General features: G+C 38.8%; 1 protein-coding gene across 6 annotated transcripts in view; it reads left to right on the top strand.

Annotated features, from left to right (window-relative positions):
* CNTN1 (contactin 1) overlaps positions 1-22,579 on the top strand; it is a 253,279-nt gene that overhangs the window by 96,844 nt on the left and 133,856 nt on the right. For 2 of the 6 annotated variants that reach the window (XM_074903036.1, XM_074903038.1), the window contains one exon: positions 4,440-4,547. The exons of the other annotated variants lie outside the window; for them this stretch is intronic. The gene's annotated coding sequence lies outside the window, so the exon portion shown is untranslated. The remainder of the gene's footprint in view (positions 1-4,439; positions 4,548-22,579) is intronic. 6 annotated transcript variants of the gene reach the window in all.

Raw genomic sequence — 22,579 nt, 5'->3', positions numbered from 1 at the left:
TGATGGCTGCAGAAGCAAAGGAAAACACTAGGGAGTTTTTTTCTTTTTGAAAGGAAAAAGCTGTGAGAATGGGAAGAGAATGAAAGCAGTCAGGGATGGAGAAATGAGAGTTTCTGAAGGAAACTGTGAAACTGAGATAGCTGTGGCTCTGAGGAGGATGGAACATGTAGCAGGACTGAGCACAATCATTTTCTGTGCTTCAAGGATGAGGTAGGGAAAGGAAGGGAGCATGAAGGAAGAAAAAATCAAGTTGCTGATTTGTCAGTTTTCTGTTAGAGAAATAGGTATGTAGAAAGATGAGTAGAGACAGGATTTGAGAACTGGACTGAAGGACGTGACAGTCATTGAGGGTGTGATAAATGTATGGTAGAATAAGAGTTTTCTACCTAGAAAATGTGAAGAAGAACAGAATTAATTTGTTGTGGAAGAACAGAGCTTTTGCTCAGTGTAAGAAGAGGAGCAGAAGAGGAAGATGATGATGAGAGGTGACACTTAGAGACATGGTTTAGTGGTGGACTTGGTAGTGTTAGATTAATGATGGGACTTGATGATCCTAAGAGTCTTTTCCAACCTAAATGATTTTATGATTCTATGAACCAAGGTTGGGGTTAGAGTACAGTAAGGGAGAATAACAAAAGAGATGCATGAAACAGTGGGATTTGAACAACTAGTTACTGAAATAAAATGAAGATTTGTAAGACATCTACAAGAAATGGCTACATTAAATGGATTTGTGCTCTCAGAATATACTCTGCTAGAAATGGGATCCTGTGATTCAGAGTACCTGACAGTCCACTGTGTAGCATGTATCTTTAAAACTTCCAGATCCATGAGCACTTTCCAATTTCAAACTGAGGAGAAGGTTCCCAAGTCTGGAGTTTCTATTTTGAACAGGTAATGTGCCAGGAGGGCTGGGAGGCTGTGTGTATTGTACTGAAACTGGTATTCATGATGAAGGATAAATCTTTGTGTTTATGGCTTTGAGCTTCTGATTTCTACCTAGATACCATAACAATATGAATGTCTCGTAAGATCTTTTATATAGAAGTGTGGAACCAGAGTAATAAAGCAAGGAGAGTGAGGTATTTTCATTTCATGTTTTTCGTCATTGGCAAATCAGGAAATACTAAAAAATACAAATAATTACACAAAGAAGGCTAATGTTCTATCAGCATGGATTGTCAGATTTCTTTTGGATACATGTCTAACACAGTGAAATACATAGGCAGTACTTCATTGTAATGAAATGCACCTACAACAGATGCTCATGTTTGTGTTTGCTTACACCAGTAACTTCAATAAAACACCAATTTGCCCTGTTTCTAGACCTTACCCATCTGAATAGTAAAACCCTTCTTGTAATCCTCCAAAGAAAGTGGCACCAGTTTTGCTTAGTTTTCTGATGGAGGGAAGATTTACTTTATTTCTCAGTCTTTTCTGTCTTCCCTTGAGGACCCCATCAGATTACATACAAATTTCAAAATGCCAGGCAAAGATTGCAGAAATTCTAAGAACGTTTTTTTTATATGTAAAATATTCATTTAACTAATGTATTACCATACCAGTGACATCCACATGGAGATGTTTTCCATTTCAAATTTCAAATCAGAATATCAACTGAATTCAATGTGTAATTTACCTTTAACTCTTTATAAAATTTAGAAAGTTAGTTTCTTTCTGAGTCAATGATCAGAATCCATATTCTGGACAGAAGTGTCCAAAATGGCGCTTGTGTCATGGCATTTACATATGAAATCAGTTTTAAGCAATTGCTGAGAGGCTTTATGGAATCCCAGACATAACTTGAATAAGGACAGTAGGAGATGTCAAAGTGTACCTGTGCCTAAACCTACCATGTCTCCTGCCCTGTGTCAGAGAAGTACTCTGTTAAACCACATGCAGGGTGGATACAGTGACAGACTGGGATGATTAAACTGAGTGGTCTACATGTTGGTATCTACATGTGATTCACATGTCAGCAGTCTGATCATAATCAGCAGAAATCTAGTTGATACAGTTAGTGGAGATAGGAATGATTCAAGTCACCCTTAAATAGACCTCAAGAGCTGGACAGCCGAACAGCTTCTAACAATCTTCTGACAGAAGATGGGCATCTTCCTCGTGTGTAGGCATGCTATCCAAAGTTAGACATCTTTATCTGGAGCACAATCCCAACATAGCAAGAAGTGGCAGATGTCCACTGTAATGGTAAGCGTAGGCTGCAGTGCCTACATGAGCATTTTTTTCCCAGTAAACTTTCCCACTTAAAACTGATTAGAGTAAGATCAGAGCGAGCTTGTGGGGATTGCATGACCTGGGGCGTGAATCTCATTTCTGTGAGGTTTCTTCCCATTCTAATCTGATTAATTAAGCAGAAAGGTTTACGGCATCACGTTTCCTGGTATGGCTTGTAACTTCTAGTTTAATGCTTGTCAGATATGATTGTGACCCAGCACTCAGAGTATAGTAATGAGTGACGAATTAATTTGACAATCTAAACTGCTGGTTTTGATGTATCACAAAGTGGAGATTAACTGTTGTTATATTAGAGCCCTGGTAGCTGTTGAGAGAGGACATCCCAGAAAGACATATGGTAATTTCTTGGCGGCACCTTTGCCAGCTTAAATGTATGGGCATGCCTTAGCATAAGGGAAATCAATAGATACTGAATATACTGAAAGATGATTGCTTTGGTGAGAGACAAACCAAGGAAAACTTCTTCCCAATTTTCCTCTAAAAAAGCCTATATTTCATTCTAGTTTCCACACCGTATGCCAGATCCTGCTTGCTCCAGACAATTTTCCATTAATTTAGTCGGGAGGACTCTGAATGTCTCAATTGCAGGAGAGTTGATAGTTTACCCCAGATACAGTTTTCATCAGTATGTGGAGTGTCCCTGTTCATGCTTCAGTGCCATCAAAATTTTTTGTTTCACCAATTGTATCTTCTTCGATCCCAGGAAGAAATAGTTATTACAGGTCTCACAAGTCTCTTGAATTTCTTTTCAAATAAACCTCATTAGCAGTTCCTTATTTTAGTGTTGATGATGTATTTTAGTGATGAAGGATCAGACCCACACTCCATCAAGAGTAAGGAATAGTATAAGTATGGATTTCAGAGAACTACAGGTCTGTGTGGTTCATGCTCTGGTAACTACGCCAATTGTCAACATCAGGGTTGCCAAATATTCTTGTTATTTTTAAATATTGCTTTGGATTTTCTCCTTAGTCATGGCTCTAGTGATTTCCTTTTGTCTGTCTTCATTCTCCTGTTTTTCTCCTGAAACAATGGCAGTCACGTTTTTTCCTGTGTATGGAGGGTGAAGCACATAGCAGGTAAAGGGTGGGGTTGCCCAGAGGCTGCTGGAGACAGACGCTGGTGACAGGGCTGGTAAACTGTAGATGAGTCTTGTTTAAATGACGGGGGTGCAAGAAAAGGGAGGGTGCTGAAAAGGCTGGAAGATATTCAGATCTGTGGGAAGAAGTAAAAACTTTGGGACTTGTTTTAATTGATCTGACAGATATAAATTATGTGAGTTGTGCTAGACAAATTCTGCATATGTGGCTCTATTCAGATAGAATATAGTATATACATTGTAATAAAAGGATTCAGGTGAGAGTGATCTAGTCTCCTGGTACAAACAAGGTGTAGGTGTATATAGAGCAAAGAAGTGTCTTGGGGTAGAAAGCTATATCTGCTCTTTGCTGTTGGAGGTTCACTGTGCTTTGAACACGGGGTTAGGAAAGCATACTTGCTTCTCATGCTGCATACAGTTAAAAAGAGAAACAGACTGCAGGGAGTACAGACTTCAGGTAAAAGGCTCAGATAATGCAGCATTTTTCGAAGGTCAAAGAAATGCAGAGTCCAAATTAAATACTCTGCAATATGTAAATGCCATGCCATGTATGTTGCCAGTTACGCTTAAGTGCTGCAGGGGGGAAGCCTGTGTCTGCATCCAGTTTTGGATGGACTACTGTTGTTTGCAACAAAGCAGTTGCCCAGCCCTGACTGTTTTAGTGATGAGCGGATCAATATCCCATTACTGGATGTAACAGTTGCTGCAGGAAGTGCATAGAAGATTTTAATGCATGAATTATGCATGCTGTGCTCATTCTTTAGTCTCAGAGCAGAGTGACAGAGATTGTAAAGATGACTGGGGTAGTTTCTTGCATAAAATGACTGCAGTGAAATGCTTCATATTTTCATGCACACAAGCAGCATTGAGTGGGACGGCCTATTTAAGAAGATATAAATCTGCAAGCTTACAGCACAGAATGCTTGATTTGAAAGCATTGCAGCCATGTACAGAGCCAGTTTTCCTGCTGTCTAACCTGCTTTCTACAGAAGGTTGGCTGAGGGATGCTAACGGCTGTGCTTTGCTCTGAGGTCACAGTTTGAAGTCTTTTTTTTTTTTTTTTTTAATTTGCTTTCTGCCGCAGGAGAGGATCTGTGAAGTTTATTGGTGCAACCATCCTTGTATTTTTCAAAGATACAAACTTGGAATAGTTATTATGAACAAAAGGACAAGCAGGAATTCACCATCTGAGGTAAAAAGGGGGTATTTTTTTTTTTTGTGGATTTGAGTGCAGAAGAGGGAATATGCTGAGGCAGGATTATGATGATGCAGTGTGGTTACATTGACTCAGATATCTGCGCTGGAATGCAGAGTCAGGATTCTTGGGTGGATATGGCTGCATGGATCCTACTAATCTGATTGTTTTTAAATGGTTGTTTAAATGTTGCTGAGAGTACATACTGTCACACTTTTTGAATACTGCAGTTTGTTTAAGAATGTGCATTTCTGAACAATTTTTATTTGCTATAGATGACTGCATTGTAGGGAGGGGCAGGACAGTCACTGAGATGATCAATATAATAACATGATCTATTTCATTAGAGGTCCTAACTGAATAACAATAATGAAATTTCATTGACTTCTTTTTCCTCTATCTACTCATTTTCTGTAACATTTGCAAGCTACAGTAAAATGTGTGTCAGGAAAATGAGTCCCAAAATCTGTTGCGTGGCTGTCCTGTACATCAACTAAGATGATCAAACTGTTACATTTCAGATAAAAGTCTGGGCTGTCATTCAATGAATAGACAAGCCTGTCCTTATTGTCCTTCAGAAAACTATGTACTGAGAGATATTTTATGTACAAAACCAGCTATTCCGAATTATAGAATTTGCTGGAAATTTTTTTAAAAAAAATAAATAAATAAAAAGCATTCTACATTTGCACATTTGACAACTTAGGATATATTCAAGAAAATTGTCTAACCAACATAGATGTATAGTAAAGATACCACCTTTTAAAAGAAGATAAATTCAATTATATTATTCTTGCCTATTAAATGGTTTACCACATTAAATGCTTAAAAATTTCTGTATTGTTAATATTTCATGCATATGTAGATTTTCACATTTTGTAAAACTCGGTACCAATGCTTTAGTTTCTGCGTTGGGTAACTTGAAGATGGACCCATACTTTCAAAGTGATGTATTGTCACAGAGTATTGAGAAATAGGTAGTTTAATAAACCTGAAAGCTGTTTGCTGTGTGATCTGAAGGAGCCAGGTATTGCCAGTAAGCATTACAGGCAGTCACAACAGGATGCTACCATTCCTGGGGTAAATGCCTTTTTATTTGGGAGTTTACATTGTTATTTTACATTTGCATCTAGTAACACCTGACGGGCCAGTTCTGGATCCCCGAGTCCTTATGCCACATTGCACAGCAACACATATGGACCCCTGCCTCAGTGAACAGTGTGCATTTGGTTGTTAATTACCTAATAATCAGCTGGAAAAATGCTGTACCAGAGATCAGACATTGTTAATATTGCTCGACTGAAAACGTGTCAAGCAATCATCGGGCTGAAGTGGCAGTTTTGCACCCACCGTTCTGCCTTTGTTACAGCCCCGCAGGTGAGCCGATACCCCGCCGGCTCTTGCCCAGGGGTACGTCCTTTCATCACCCCTCCTTGTCGCGCTGGGGAAGGCGGGCTGTCTCGGGGATAAGGGATATATTGAGCCGGCGGGGAGAGGCGATGGTAGTTTCTGAGATCCTGAAGACCTGCTGGATGCTGAGTCACGGAGCAGGTCTGGGAGGTGCTCCCTGGCCCCCTGGCTGTAGCCACATCAGTTCTTGCAGCGAGATGAAGCCTGGGGAAGAGAAATATACGTATAGGGAGGAGTAGCATCTAGAGGGGGGAGAGAGATTAAAAATCCTCTCTGGCAGACACTGCATCTCGCGTGTGGTGAGTGCAGACACGCTTCTGGGCATGTGAACTCCAGACTGGGAACCCGGGGGGGATGGCAGTGACAGCAGTGAAGAGCTCACACAGTAGTAACAAGGAAGATCTGTATGATAGCTGGCTGCTTGCAAATGTGCTAGTCATTCTTCATTTGCCATGGAGGATTGATTATATTTTCTCTGCTTCTGCCATGAAATATCACCTGAAATGCATAATTTGCAGATTGAGCAGGCTTTCAACTATGAAAACTGATATAAAAAAGAATGACAGCAAAAAAACCCTCCCTAAACTCCTCTCATTTGGTTAATTAGGAAATACCTAACTTTGTGTATCACAGGAACTAAGTAAGATAATGGAAACCTATTTCTGTGAGAGAGAATGATACATGTATACAGTTTAGGGTTGCACATTCAAATACCGAAATCAGAGTATATGTGGTTTACTGAAATACAGCTCAGCTGTTTCAGTGCTTTGCTACTATTTCCAAATTGTATCAGTGAATAAACATTACTTAGGTTCTTTGACTATCATAAATAAAAAGCATCACAGCTACACTCACAGTGATGCAGACAGATGTTAATTATATTACAACGTGCCCATTTTTTTCCCCATTGTAACAGGTACTTAAATTGCCTGTGTTTAATGAGGAAAACAGATACTGATAAATGGTAAAGAGGTGGAAATACTAATTTTCTCTAAGAAATAATAGCTAGGATTTTCTAAGACATTTGAGAGAGGTATCCAGGATCCATTGAAATTCACTAGGGACCGTGATCTTTAGCTTATCTGGCTGAGATTTTCAGAGGAATATAGATAAATATTTTAGTCACTACAGAGAAAACAGTTTGAATAAAAAGCAAGGAAAACAAAGGCAGCCTAGCAACTATTTGCTATTAATATAGGTAATGAGAGGAAGAGCAGAATTTTTTGTTGTTGTGATTCTTCTCCCCAATCATGTCAGATAACTGGGTAATTATAGAATTGAAAATACCAAGAAATAATCCAGGATACTATACAGAGAAGAGGCTTAAGAAGACAAGATCTTGCAAGTGTCTTATTAATAAGGAATATTGTTAGGAAAAAAAGCAGCTTAGTGTAGACAGAAGTCTCCATTAATAACCTGTTGGAATATTCTCTTTCTTGTTCTCATTATAATGTCAAAGATTCAATTACAGTACTTGGTTTTCTCAAATCATGACTTTGCAAATTTTAACTAAGTTGGACTTAATTCTGGAAGAATGTCTTGTAATAAATACATTTGCAATCAAAAAAATGATGCCTGCTACTAGATCTTACTGATTTTGTTCTTGCTCTTGGCTGCAGAGCAGACTCATTCAGTACAGTTAATAACTGCAGGGATGACTACTTAGGAAAGTCAGAAGCTTCAAGAGCTGATGCTTAGGCATTGTGTGAACTTAAACACAAATCAGTTCTCACTCCCTGTTGCAGTAAAATAGCATTGTCATAGTTTTGAGTTAAGCCTCTATGATAAATAAAAGGAAAAGTTTGCTCTTCTGGTCTATTTTTGTTTACATTTGTTACTGGAGAGAGAAAGCAGAAATAATCCATATTAATAAGAGGAATTAATAACAGGAATTAATTCATATTAAATTGTCATGCAGTTGGAATTGTTCCAAAAATGACAAAATAGATTAGCGGTAAAGATTTTGGTATATATCTTTGCTAACAGGAATGTTAAGTTCTGAAGAAGGTAGGAAGTTTTTTTCCTGTAACTCACTGTATTTTTCACTGTTACTAGTCACTTACTTATGTCTTCATTTCCTGCTGGGGTGGAGAAGAATAATCAGATTGCTTATGACTGATTAAATACAGCTTCAGAAAGTTAAAAATTAGTAATTGCATAGGATCATTTTAAGCAAGTAACCTAGTAACATTCATCAGTGCTTATTAAAAGAAAAATATGTCAGTATGCATGTGTCTGTATATAATACCTGCTTACTCAACAAATCTGTTCTGTGAGCTCCAGTTTTTCAGCTGTAGCTGAGAATAGCCACGTTTTCCTTCTGTTAGCATTTCCCTGTAAATAACACTAAAGGGATGATGGAGGTGAGTGCTGTTAAACATCACTCATTGATAGCACCAGAAACTCATTTGACTTAGCTGAGCAACAAGAGAACTGAAACGCCTTTATCCCATTTGCTGAAGACATTATTCACAGTACAGTAATATTTCAGTGTGTTGGAAACAAGATCTTTAATCTCTTAGGGGAAACTGGTAAGAGGAGCCAGTGTCTTAGGATTTCTATTGGTAGCATTTTTACTAAAAGAAAAAGGGCTGGCACACTAAAGATTACTTTATAAAAATAATTATTCACCTGTCTTTTGAATGGGAAGCTATAAATCCATTGATTAATGTAGGTCAGTGAAACTATATAGTTTTCCAGGTGAGCTTTTTGAACTACATTGCATTCTTTATTTTAAAAATGGGTTTAGTGTCTTAAAGCGTGTATCCAATACAGGTATTCCTTCTGCCTTCTACAGGGGCATGTTAACTGGTGGAACAGTGTGTCAGAAAATAAAACTATAATAGACGACAAAATCTGTTCCTCAAGGTTTAGTGTTTGAAGCAGACAGACTACATTAAGATAATGACACAGAAATGTGCAAATCTTTCAGGATGGAGAGTTCAAACATGAGATTTTCCTCCAGGTGCTGGAATCTGACCTGACCACAATGTTCATCCTTCTTCAGCCCAGTAACTGATCTCTCATCCTGAATCCTTCAGAAGAGATGAGAATGATGATCTTATTCATTAGATATGAGGTTGTTCTTGTTGCACCCTGGTACTGGATGAAATTATCCTTGTGCTGTTTCTGTGGAGAAGCCCAACAGACTCCAAAAGTCTCACTGGTTCTCTTGCTGTCAGATGAATGCCAGCAATTTGACATTTTTGTGTCACAAGGCTTCATACTGTTTGTTATTGACTGGAAAATGGTATTAGAAATGAAATACAAAATTTGATTGGATTAATAAATAGAAATTAAGAACTGTTTTAATATGTGAACATATGTGCCTACAGTAATGATGATCACTTTGATATCCCAGCAGGCACTTTGGGAAAGCATAGGCACACTGACAACTGACTAAATGGACTCTTTTAACTCATAATGAGCTTACATGTTAGAGACCATGACCACAAAGTGCTTTACAAATTTCAGTAACTTGTATCTAGCCTGTGCCAAATTCTAGCATGTGCTTTGTGAAGGAGGTTCAGCTGTTTTGAAGGACCAAAGTACATGGTCTTTCCGGGTAGAGCCCGAACTGGACTCTTCCTAAACATGCTTCTTTTAAGTTTCTAGGTCTGGAAGACAGGGCCCTTTTGAAAATGTTCTTAGTGGGGGATGAGCGGGATTTCATAGCTGCAGGGAATGACTGTAGAGTGGTCAGAAATTTGCCCAGTTTTTGTCCTCCTCCTGGGGCAGAGCATGCTGTTCCCTTGTGCTTTTTGATGGGAAAACTTCAGAGACAACCCAGGGGAGAAGTCTCGGCCGGGAGACAGCCAAGGGCTGTGAGCTGGGAACTGTCAGTCTGCTTTCTTGTGCCAAATGGAACAGAGGTATCAGTAGTATTTTCACTTTTTACTTCTTTTAGTAAACCTGTTTCTTAGAGTGTCTCAAGTAGAGCCCTTTCTTCACACCACCTTCACACGTAGTTTAATGGGGATGAAACCACTACAAACTTCCAGTGACGTTTTTGCAGTGACTTTCAGTGGGATGCAGGAGGAAGAGGGTTTGGCATGGAGATGGGAAACTCTATTTAGAGGAAAAGCGAGAGCTTCTCCAGACTCCCTCACATTTAACCAGGAGCTGGTCTGTTTGGAGGATTATTTAGGTTGACACAGGGTTTGAAGCTCTTGTAAGGAGCCTTTTTGTCATGCAATATCTGGATATAGTTAGGCCCATTTAGTCACAGCATTGCCAACTTTTTACAGTCATTTAAGATTACAAATGGGGAGTCCATATGTTTACTGATAGTATTGACTGGGATTTAATGCTGCTGATCAGATATTTGGTTATGCAGAATCACATTTTGCCAGGGAACCCAAACAATCATATCTTACATGATTATCACATCTCACGTGAATTAGACACTTCAACACGAAGTTCAGTATGAATAGAAATCATAGCACAGAAATGTAAACTCCTCTGCTTCACTGCACTGAGATTCATGGGGCTGAGTATAAACTGGCAGTGGCAGCCTCAACACAAGATGTTGGTTGTTTCTTCCCACAGATAAGGTTTCAGATAACCCAGCAACCACATTGTGCATAGAGGACATAAGCCATGCATAGGAGCTGTACCTGAACTGCTTATGAATTACACACAGCTCAAGATCTTCACGTTGGCTACTAATGCCGACACTAGAGCTGCTAATTTATTTTCTTGCCTGCATTAAAAACTTATTTTGGGAGTTTTTTCATGGAAAAAGAGTTTCTGATGTTAACTTGCATAAATAAATGCTTTTTATATCTTAGGACCCAAAGAAATCCCCAACTGGCTTTTAAGAACATAATTTTTTTCTCTCCTGAACCACTTCATGGCAAAAAACGGGAGAAGGACAAGCAATCTGAACTTATGAGTCATTAAGTTTTTATCTTTCTGCTGTTTCTGCATTTGTTTGCAGTGTCACAGAATTGTGTTCATATACAAGTAATTCCAAATTTGTGTTTCAGGTTCCTGAATATTTTTTCACAATATAAGGAATTCCTATCACTAAAATTTTGATAGTAATGTAGCTTTATATTAATCATAACTGCATTTGTAGATTACTTTTGTACTTTGTTTCATTACTAGTTTCATACTCAGCTTGAAGCAGTTACGTAGTTCCACTGTTGTTGCAGAAGAAAATAATATTTTTGCTGATTAGGTTCAAATGCTTTGTCTTTTACCAGAAACTCCTGCTGCAATGGAAGTAGGAATGCTCTACTACTTACCTTTTAAAACTCCAAACCTGTCTTTTCTTTCCATTCCTTGCTGTTCCCATACCTGATTTGAGGCCTGTAATTGGAAAGTATCTGAAGAAGAGAACACGTGTGCTGCTAGTGTTAGAGAAATGCTTACTAGTTGCTGCTCATCTTTGTGGCTAAATATGTGCATTATCAGAGCACCTGAAACAAGGTGTTTATGCAACTAAGAGGTGTGTGAACTCCTGTTCTTCCTCCCATTTTACATCACCTTTACTAGCTAAGCACTCGGTGCTTTCCAGCAGGGCATGCATAGGCTGATGCCATGTCACCTGCTGGGACACCCTTCAATGGGCATGGAAATATACTCCAGCAGAGCTACTAAGTCACCAAGAAAAAGCAGCATGTCACTTCTTGCTGAGCTTCTCTCTCCTCCTTTCTTCCTCCTCCTCTCTCAAGTCCTGGTCCTAGAGCTACCTTGCTCTCCCTGATCTGTTTTGTCTGCTCCCCTGTTCCAGGGGTCATGTGGTGATACCTAACCTCAACTCCTAAAGCGCCACAAGCATCAGCGTTGGGGCCACAGCACTTCATCCCCACTTTCTCTGGGAAATTTCAGCCCTTGAGCTTGATCCTCTTGTAGGGTAGCTTCAATACACTGAGTAAGAGTATTAACACCTCCTCTCCTCCCTTCCTTCTAGCCTGCAGAGCTGCTGTGAAACCCACTGGTAGCTTTCCCATTGGAGAAGTTAGACTTAGCTAATTAATAATTTGACACCAATGATATATACTCTCCTGTGTATCTTTCTTCATTATTTTAGGGGTTAGAAGCATGGAAAAATCCAGAAAGAGAAATCTATCATTCAGCCTATTTTTGGCCTCCCAAGCATTTCACATGTTCTATATGAAATTGTAGTTTATTGGTTAATTCACTGAATATGGGAGAAGAGAGTAGGTTCTTATCCTGATGGGAAGGAGCTGAAAGGATACTGTTGCATGTCATTGTCACTAAGGCAGGACTGCAGCACTTCAGAGCAAACTCTTCTAAAATGTGTCTTCAACCTGATGACAGTCGTACAAGTGGCTGCAGCTTGTAACACAGCTTCAAAATGGAGACTGGTTAATTTATGAGGAAATCCATGTAAAGAAAGTTTTTCTATGGAGGCTCACATGTCCTCTCATGATCCTAGTAAATTAAGAGAATACAACAGTCTTCTGCACTCAGAATACTCCTTGACTAGACATTTCTGCCTGCTAAGAGGATAGCTTTCCTTCCATGCCTGGGACTTATTCTTTGAGCAGGTTGTCACTGTAACTGCAGAGGTAGGGCAGGATCTACCACAAAAATAGCAGCTCATTGCTAAATGCAAAGCACTGAATTGAACCTTTCCCAGCTGTACTTTGGTTAAGTCTTCCAGATTGTTTGGTTCTCCAACTTGGACTAACACTTATAGCAGCAGAACATGTGTATATGTACATTTTACAAGAAGAAACATAATTTTAGTGAACTTCAGGTGTACTTGAGTAGATGCATTGTCTGGGTGACTAAGTTTCTCGTTCTTGTGCACTGTGGCACTTTCCTCCTGAATTTTACTCATATAGAGCAAATCATTCTCATTTTGCTTTTGGAATATTTTCGTGTCCATCTGCTTACTTACAGCAGGCACCAAAAAGAAATGTGTGCTTGATTCATCGTGTATCATTTTCTGTATTCTAGTTGTTCATATTTAGTCTGATTAGTTCTTTGGTATTACTGAAAAGAGACAGCCTGACATGACGTTACAAGAAATAAGAAGCAGGAAGAATTTTGTTGAGTGTGATATCCAGACTCTTCAAAACATATGAAATAGCACAAATATAGATTAAGTGTCTTTAAAGTAATGTAAAGTAAGCCTTGGAAAGAGATGTCTGAGTGGAGTGAGGAGAGTTCTGAAATATTTGGTGTGCAGAAGGTGAATAAAAATCACTGTCACTGTTGTAATGATTTAATTCAAATCTTCCTTGTTCTGTAGTGAGAAAAAGATCAGAATAAATAAAACAATGTATTTTTCATTTAAGGAACAGTTAGATTATTGGCGTTATTGCTACAGGATGTATAGGTGCAAAATGTTCTCACATGGGCCAAACAATGAGAAAAGTTTGCAGAAGAGCAATCCATCAAAGGCTATTAAGCAGAAAGGCACTATCCCCGATGCGAGAAGTCCCCAAATCCCAGAGTTCTGGAAGAAGAGGCTGTTCTGGGCAAGCAACAGGCTTACAGCGTCCCAGCTGGATTCTCTGGAGCACTGTCTGGGGCAGGACTGCCAAGTCAGATGCACAGTGGTCTTAATCTGGATGGTTATTCTCAGATTTTAAGGTGGGGGTTGTGCCAGCAGTGTGGCTGGCAGCTGAAGAAGCTGCCGTGTGCAATGCTGTGAAGGCTCAGGATAGTAGAGCTAGCTGTCCATATGCAGGTGGTCACAGGCTGCTGGGATGCAGCCAGACCCCTCAGGACTTTCTGGGTTATGCCACAAGCCAAGACTACAGCCCAAAATCAGGTTACTATCTCTGGCAATGGTGATAGTTTCTTCAGAATATTTGTACCTTCTGTCACTTATTAGCAGAATTACAATGCAGGTTCATCTTCATCATTTTGGGGGTTGCCCCTTGGGAGTTTTTTTGGTTTGCTTTTTAGTGCTCAGTTTGCTATTATCTTGTAGAATAAGTAATAAAAAATCCTTTTAAACTTTATATGTCCAAACATGTAATCAGATAAAATAAACCAGTACAAATTGGAACAGAGACACACACCCTTGTGCACGGAAGTATAATACTTACATATTCTAGAGGAGCTATAATGAAGCTGTACCTAACATCACATACGAAGATGGAAACACCCTTCTCCCTCCCCCCTAACATCTGGTCCTCTGAATCTCCATTTGGGACACATTTAAAAATAAAACAGGCTACATTAATTTTCACCTGAAATGCAATAAGTAACGAGCTAACACATTAAAGAAGGAGATGCCAGACAGTTGAGTACCATCTGGCATAAAATATAAAAGTGCTTTACCTGATATTTGTGTTAGAAAGGTCTGCCTGGGCTACAGCAACCCGAAGTCCATGGTGGCCTGGTAACAATCCAGACCATGATGATTTTTTTTTTAATGGGCTTTTCTTGACAAAAAAGAGAACTGTTATTTTCCAGCGGCCAGTGAAGAACCTTTTCCAAGGACTGGGTCCAAGTAAGCATTTGGTACTATTCAGAGAACTGATAACATCGGGTTACTTTGCTGCCAGTCTTCCTACAAAGCATCTGTACCTTTATGAGAGGCCCAGGACTGCCCCATCACATGTGATAATTTGGGTGAAACAAAATGTAGTGCAGAGTTATTGGGTGACATAATGCAAGGCCATAAGGAAGGCCATACTTCCTACATAGAAAGACAAGAGCTAGTCCAGCATCCTGCCTTGAATATATGCTAACAACAAACGTGCCCCCTGCTCCACTTTTCCAGCTTCCAGCCTTCAGCTGCTCAGAGCATCCCTGATCTGGAACCAGCTGGTGGGTGTTCAGTAGCTTCTGATTAACCCATCCACCAGGAATTTGTTTAATCTCTTTTTGAACTGGTTTATCTCTTCAAATGCTCATAAAAGTGTTCTCATGATATTCCTCTCTTGCTCTTGTAATATGTTCTCATTTTTGGCCCGATAGGAGTTTAGACAGTCATGTCAAAGCTCCTCAAACGGAGAAACTATGCGTATAAGAGAATTTAAAAATGGAAATATGCTCTTTCCCCGAGAAACTTCATTCTCTTAACTACCACAGTGTGTCTTGGATGCTGTAATGTGCTTCCTCTTTGTTCCCCACAGTGAAGATGAATGCTGTGCCTCAGTACTTTTCAAGGTGACTCTTTAAGAGTTTTACTCTTTTATTGTATCTCTGCTTGAGAGGCTTTGCAGGTGACTTTGTCTTTCTAGTTCTGGTGTGCATATTGTCATGAATTACAGGCTTCCTTATATGGCCAGATATAACAGGGTCCAGGGAAAGAGAAAAAGAGACATAAATGTGTGTTGTTCATTTCTGTATTTTCTATTTTAGCCTTATGGAAGTATGCACAATTGAGACCTACATAAATGTTACACTGATTATTCATTTATTAAATGCTGTTAAACTGTGAGAGGACTTAGAAAGAAATGGTACAGATTGTTTATTCAGGCATGAAAGGAAAAATGAGATTCAGTAGTTTCCATTTGTAGTTCCCTTTTATCCTTAGCCTGACTTTTGTGCACATCCAAAACCTTTCACTTATATTAAATGAAATTTCATCCAAAACTTCTGATGGAACAGGTACCTTGAGTAATTAACAGTAGTGGTGCTCAAACTACTGGCAACATGAGACTGCAACAGGTAAGGTTGCAAGAGGTTTTGCTTTGTGAAACTAGACCCACTGCCTGCCCAGTGGCCTGTTGCTGTGAATTGAGTCATCTGATGTAGGTGCCATGTGGCTGTGCAGTGTGATGGCTCTTTCTTGAGTGAGGCTTTATCATGGGGAATAATTACAAGGAATTGGCTCTGTTGTTGGTTGCAATGAAGGACAAATCAGAAAGGCTAAGCATCTTGTTTTACCCGAGTTCATCATGTTTAATGTGAGAATAGCAATGCTTTCCATGTTTATTCATCTTGTTTATTTGGAAAAAAAATACTTGGGGACCTGTTGTGTTTTTTTTTTTTTTCCTTGTGCCCAGAACAGTAGCTTTTGAGCCTTTGTTGGGAATCTTGAGATTTAGAACAGGTGATAACCGTGCCCTTGACTTTAATGACTTTTCTCCAGTACTGGAAAATGTCAGAAGTCTCTCTGTGAAGATTCTGTATATCTTTGTCAGTATTTGTTGCTGCATGGAGCTCAGCTGGGAACGGCTGCACATAACCCACTCATCGTACCTAATTATTCAGAGAGATTTCTGTTTTAATGTCTGTGCTGGAACGTACCTGCTGGAGTGTATAAATGACAGGCTATGGTGCAGTCGTTCATGGAAGCCAGAAGAACAAGGAATAAGTACGTAACTTAGCTATTTATTTGTAATAACTTATAAGTAAAATAAGAAAGAGGTGATGTCTTTGGGGCAGCAGAATGAGACGAAGGATTTCTAAGCTGAATTGAAAGCTTGAAAGTGAAGGTTAAATTTCACAGTATGGACATTTTTTTCTGATTTGATCCAATTTCTGTCCTCTCATAAATGAATAGTGAGTAGTTGATTTGAAGGAAATTCTACCCAGTGATTTCATCACTAGTAGCCGCAAGCCAGTTTTGCAGGTTGCAAACTCAGATGTGCTGTGGGCTCACAGCTGGCAGACAGCTGTACCAGTGGTGCACTCCATTGCTGGAGTGAGGGACTCCAGGAATCCCACCAGGGTATGGAACTTCCAGAGGATGTGAAAGGTGACAGGATTAACGTCCTCTTCATTATCAAACCATATAGCATGCTTGTGTATGACTTTTGAGTGAACAAAACCACAATTTATCTTCAATTTTTATTTGTTTAAGCTATGTTCCCTCAAAAAAAACAACTAGAAATTCTCAATAGTTGAGAGTGCTGTGGTGTAGAATCCCTATCATTTTTTAAAGTAAATGTCTTGTAGGCAAACTCTGTAGGAGAGTGTGAGGCAAACTGGTTCATCTAAGACCTTCCCCTATATTCTAGTTAGATTTTCTTGTTGCTTCATACGTGTCTATAATGGATAACAAAATAGCCTAAAAAAATAGAAATGTGTGAATTTTTTTTCCTTGACAATTGAGAAATGGTTCAAATTCTGCGATAATTGGTTAATTTTACAATTATTAACACTTTGATAGTTTGGAATAAAATTAGTTTAAATCTTTAAGAGTAGTTTTAACGTTTTCCCTGCTAATTTCTGTAGAAAATATTCTTAGTATATACAGCATCGATACAATGTTGATCAGTCTACTTAAAAATAATATAGTCTGTTGATTTTGATAAGTTGTGATGAGGCTGAGAATGAAATGCTGAACTTTAAGGCTTCATGCCATAAGAATCACAATTTGTGCTCCATTAATTTATTTTGAAGTGTAGTTAAAACTTGGGCTGATTTTATAATCAGCAAGCAATTCTCCCCCAAAAAAGGGTGAAGGATGGCACTTATGCACTATGCTTAGACATCCTCTTCTCCAGCACTTTATTTTAAAATCATATTTAGTTTGTAAAATTAGGTGTTATTAATTAAAAAAAATAAAATAGTTAAGATGTTGAAATTAAAAAAAAATGTTTTGTCTAATGGGTCCAGAAAAAAAAAACCACACTGAAAAATTTGCTTTGGTGTTTTTTCAGAGAAGTGGTTAACTACAAATATTATTTTCTCAGTTCTAAATGCACTTTTTGTAAGAGGAGTAGATCAACTAATTAACAAGTCCTGCTCATGAACCATCACTTAACTACTTTGCAGTGGCATAGTATGTCACCTAGATAAATTTTCTGCCATTATGTTAGGTTGTCTTGCACTCTTTCTATAATTAAGACAAATTAGTTCCTTAGAAAATGTTACAACAGATTGGCTCTGTGTACTTTATATTGCACCAGTATATTGAGAAAGCAACCCAAAATATTCAGCTGAAAGTAAGGGTGTTTATACCAATCTATTTTTTTAAATTAACAGGTAATCTCAATTACACTAAAACTTGTGGGGAATTTTTTCCAATATAATATTTCTTGATGTCTGCACCTTATTAACATATGTCCTGTGGCTGCATGTGGGCTCTGCAGCTAGGTTGGAAAACCAGGAGACCAGCCGTGGGAAGGACAAATACAATTCAGATGCATAGATCTGAAATGTAGAGGAGCCTTTCTGTACCCATCTGTTTGCTCCCTGGGCTGATCCCCCCACACCACAACTCTCTATGTTAAGACCCAGAGGTGAAACTTGCAGACTTGTCTGTGTCCTTGTGTTGCCCATCTGCCACTTCTACTTCAGGAAGGCACAGTCAGATTTCCATGGTTAATCTTTCATTATGATTATTTGAAGAATGAAGGCATTACATTTCCTTATGACATGAATAATTCCTTAGGCCTCTCAAACCTTTGATGCATGACAAGCTGATCTTAATCTAAAGTTGAACACCTCCATGTAATTACTCGAATAGCAGGTAAGGATGGAGTTTGATGCAATGATCTGGAAAACAGCGGGTGCCTGTGTAAGGGCTTGAGGTAATCAAAGCCTAGAAACATAAAATGCTGCTGTATTCAAATTGTTCCTTGTTTACATTTGAATTAATTTTTTTTGAACATTGTATTTTCTAGTGCTTTATTAGTAATACATTTATTTTAAAATAGAGGATTTTAGAATAAGGAAAAGCCTCCTGCTGTCAGAAAGCATTGTGTTCTTTAACTTATTTCAAAAAGATCTCAATTTGTAAGAACTGTTGGCTCCCACTCATTCTTTGGAAGGTTGTTCAAGAATCCTCCTCCCTTGATGGCTATAAATTTCATTCTAGGCAAAGCCAATTCATTTTTCTAAAACTGAGCCCTGAATCAAATACTTTTCTGAAAGGTTATCTGTGAAGTCTGCTTTCTAGCATCCATCCCTGTTCTCATCAGGTGCATGTGCACATTTCATTGCATTTTATCATATGCTTGGGAGTGGAAATTTTGCTGCTTTTTCAATGTTTCTACTACCACTATACATTAAATCAGAGACATGAAAAGGCAGCATGCCCAGGCATCAAACCAGGTCTTCTGCCTGGTCTCTCAAGACATAGTATCATTGTCCTCAGGCTCTTCTGTGGCTTTGTGTACACATGTGCAGTACCTACACAGTTTGATTGTACTCATAGATGATTGGTTTTAGTGCAGTTTAGTGCAGGATGCCAAGCTTGGTGACTGAGACTTTCTTTAAGTCCTTTCATTGCCCTTCTATCTCTGCCTCTCTGTAGTCATGTGGGAGCTTACAGGGGAATTTATTAGGGATAGCACATCTTTAAGAGAAGTCATAAGTAAACTTTCTGTCCCACCTTTATTTGTCGGGACCACAAGTAACTCTGCTGAAGTCCTTAGCAGTATAAAGTTAGCACCTCTTCTTACCCTTGCATTTCATTCTTACAGCTCTCAGGCCTTGTGGAGTCATTTATTCTAAAGCACAACCAGGGACAAGTCTGGCTTTTGCTGTTGCTCTCCTAATACAAGGTCGATGGGAGAGCATGTGGTGTAATGTGCCTTGGTAATCGCGAATCAACAAAATGTCCTCAAGACAGTGATGTCAGCTAGAGTATTTGTCAGGTTTAATCTAAATAAAAGTCAATAAATCTGGGATACTTTTTGTTAGGGCTTTTCTGTTCAGATTCACCTGATTCTGGTGACATCAGGCATGTATCAGTGAAGAGGCTTGTGTGAACCTACCCAGTGTCTCTGAAAGTTCATTGAGCACATTTAGTGATGAACAGGCAAAACCTCCATGTGGTGGAGCTCCCTCTGTGGTATTTTGCTTTGTCACAGTTCTGGAGTCTAGAACAGACAACACCAGAAAGTGCTCTCCAGCCTCTGAGCCAGAGAAGAATTAAAATCCTGTGAGCTACAGATTCCTCTGGAGACTCTAAGTCTAGGACAGTCTTAAAGTCACTCTTTTTTCATTCCTTCAGAAGTGAGCACGTTAGGCCATATTGTTTGTAATGAAATGGCACAGTACTGGCTTTTTTTTCCCCGTCTCAGTTTGCTAACCTCAACTTTCTGAAGATTTCTTTCCAATGTGAATACAGTGCTATCCTTTCTGGTGCCTGGCCTATTCAAACACCACTGTAGTTTGGTTGTTAAATTCAAGGAAGTCATCCTTTGATTGAACTGTTTGTTTAGTGAGGCTAACCAGTTTCTTCTAAAAATCCAGATTTTGCTGCTCAACCTTCTTTGGAAAAACGTTCCAGATTTATATAGAGTTAACTCTGGTCTAGTGGCCTCCATAGCTGGGCAGGCATAAAATGAGAGTGGTCAGGAAACCTGACAGCAGGAAACCTCTTAATTGTTCTTGTGCAGGATGAAGAATCTGCTCTTCATCTGAGCCCCTTAGCAATAAGATGGACATGACCCTTCAATAAGATTTCTCAGGTTATCAGGACTGCTGACGTAGCCAAGCAGTAATGCACTGTATCGTGGTTGCAGTGGCAAACATCGTATTTGGTACAAGCAGAGGAAACCTGCAAAAAGCTAATGAGAAAGAAACAGAATTCCTTTTCAGATGTGAGATACGTGTTATTAGCATTTACTTAGAATAAGAGGTTAGGAAATATGAGGAGAAGATGATCCAACTTAATTTTTACTTGAATCAGAGAAAAAAAAATCATCTGGACTGGGAGGAATTAAAGGGGTTGTAAGGAACATTGGGGAGTAAATCGCAGCATATTCTGCGTTTCAGTTTAAAAAAAAAAAAACAAAAAAACAAACAGGAAAAAAGTTGAAAATTAACTTTGATACTTTTTATGGCATGCATTTATCTTTAAAACATTTCCTTTTGATGCTGGTTCTATCAACCTCAAATTGCAGTGGTCAGAAAGGCTTTTTTGTGGTAACATTTATGCCTAATTAAACATTAATAGAAATGCTCATTTATGATAGAGAATCAAACTAATATTAGGCTTTAAATAATAAGTGATGAATCAGGATCAGAAAACAGGTGAAGCACTGTTTTTTGTTTTTATATTAATCTTCTAGATTTGTACTGAAGGGATTTTGCCTTCATTTTGTATCTTACTTTTTAATGAAGTGTTCTCAGATTGATTAGACTCTTAGAAGTTCCAGGAGCTGTAAAATTCTGTCAAGATGTAGGAATCAATAATAAGGCGTTGAATTATTTTGTTACACAAATTGAAGCAGTTTGCAGAAATGTTTTTAACATCAGCTAAACTCAGAGACCATATTAAAAGAAAACAAAACCCCCCACCTATATTATATTTTAAATCATGGGTAGAAAAAAAATGAAAGACCTTTAAGAGGATTTCTGTAGCAAGCCCTAGTATAGAACAAGGTAACAGAGATTCATCTAGCACTGAAAGTGCTGCTTAAAAAAATCTCCCTGGACTCATTGGTAAATACTGTGATAGGCCAAATGCAGGTGGCCTTGCTCAAGCAGATTTATTGGTGGGGACTCATCACTACAGCAGACACTACACATGTGCACAGTCTCAAGTAGAGTATGAAAGAAGAAAGGGCTAGGACAGGAGCAAAGAGAAATTTAATTCAAAACAAATTAAAACATTCAAGTACAGCTGCCAGATACTCCATGCAAGAGCAGGATGAGGCCAAAAAAGAGCTTCAGGCATTTGCTCCAACCCATCTGTTTTCTACAAATATTAGTTGGTGCTTAGACATTAATATTTAGGACATGTCTACAGCACACATCACAAAATGTCACAGCAATATACCCAAGTAAGCTGGCAGTGCGGTGTGGATAGACTCTGTGCCTGTCTTGGTGTGTACATACAGCATGCTTCAGGCTCTCGCGGCTCTTCCATGCTGTAGACTGCGTAGGTTCCCTAGGCTTGAGTCCAGGGGTGCTGCATCCCAAAACTGCTGAGCCTTGAACAGTCGTATGCAAATAGATGTTCAGATGAGGATATTTTCCTCTCCGATTTCAACTTACATAGTGCATCAGTATATTATTGCCAGAATTGCAGCCTAGATGGGTTCTAAATTGCTCTAAGAGTAGTCTGTGCATATTCTTGATACTAGAGCTTTGGAGAATTAAAAAATGTTACAGAACTTAAATAAATGATCCCTATTTTAAAATTTTAAGTTAAAGATTCATTTTTTGTTACACAGAAATGTAACAACATTGCCAAAACCACACAGTAAAGTACAAGAGTAGTAATTAGAAAATTGATAGACTGGAATTGTTTAATGTAAAATAGAAGCCTTGCAGTGGTGGATATCTCTGAGATAAACGTCAGTGGATTTGCTGTGTCACCTTTAGACCTCCAGAATTTGGAGCAGTGTCCCCAAGATCATATTGTATCATTTGCATCTAAAGAAGCAAGAAACTTTTCTGGGCCTCTAATTTAGCCTCTGAACTCCCTAATTGAAATAAAGGTGATCAAGTTTTTAAAAATGCAGACAAGCTAATTCCAATCAACTCTGAATGGATATGTAGATGCATGACATGCTTAAATGCAAGACATTTTGATTTAGAAGACCGTATTTGGTTTTTAAACCTACCTTTAAGAACCCAAGTTTGCAAAAACATGAGCCCCAAGTTATACCTGACACTGGATCACATATGAGCTCTCCTGTTAGGGCTGTGCAGCCACTCCCACTTTGCCAGCCTCTAATGTTTCCTTACGTTAATTGTCTTCTTAAACAGTTCCTTCTTAACGCAAATTTTTTTGCCTCTGGCCTTTGTTCAAAGCTGAAATAAGTCTGTCATTA

The sequence above is a fragment of the Athene noctua genome, chromosome 3 (assembly GCF_965140245.1).
Source record: "Athene noctua chromosome 3, bAthNoc1.hap1.1, whole genome shotgun sequence".
Taxonomy (NCBI): Eukaryota; Metazoa; Chordata; class Aves; order Strigiformes; family Strigidae; genus Athene; species Athene noctua.
This window is presented reverse-complemented; position numbering and strand designations above follow the sequence as displayed.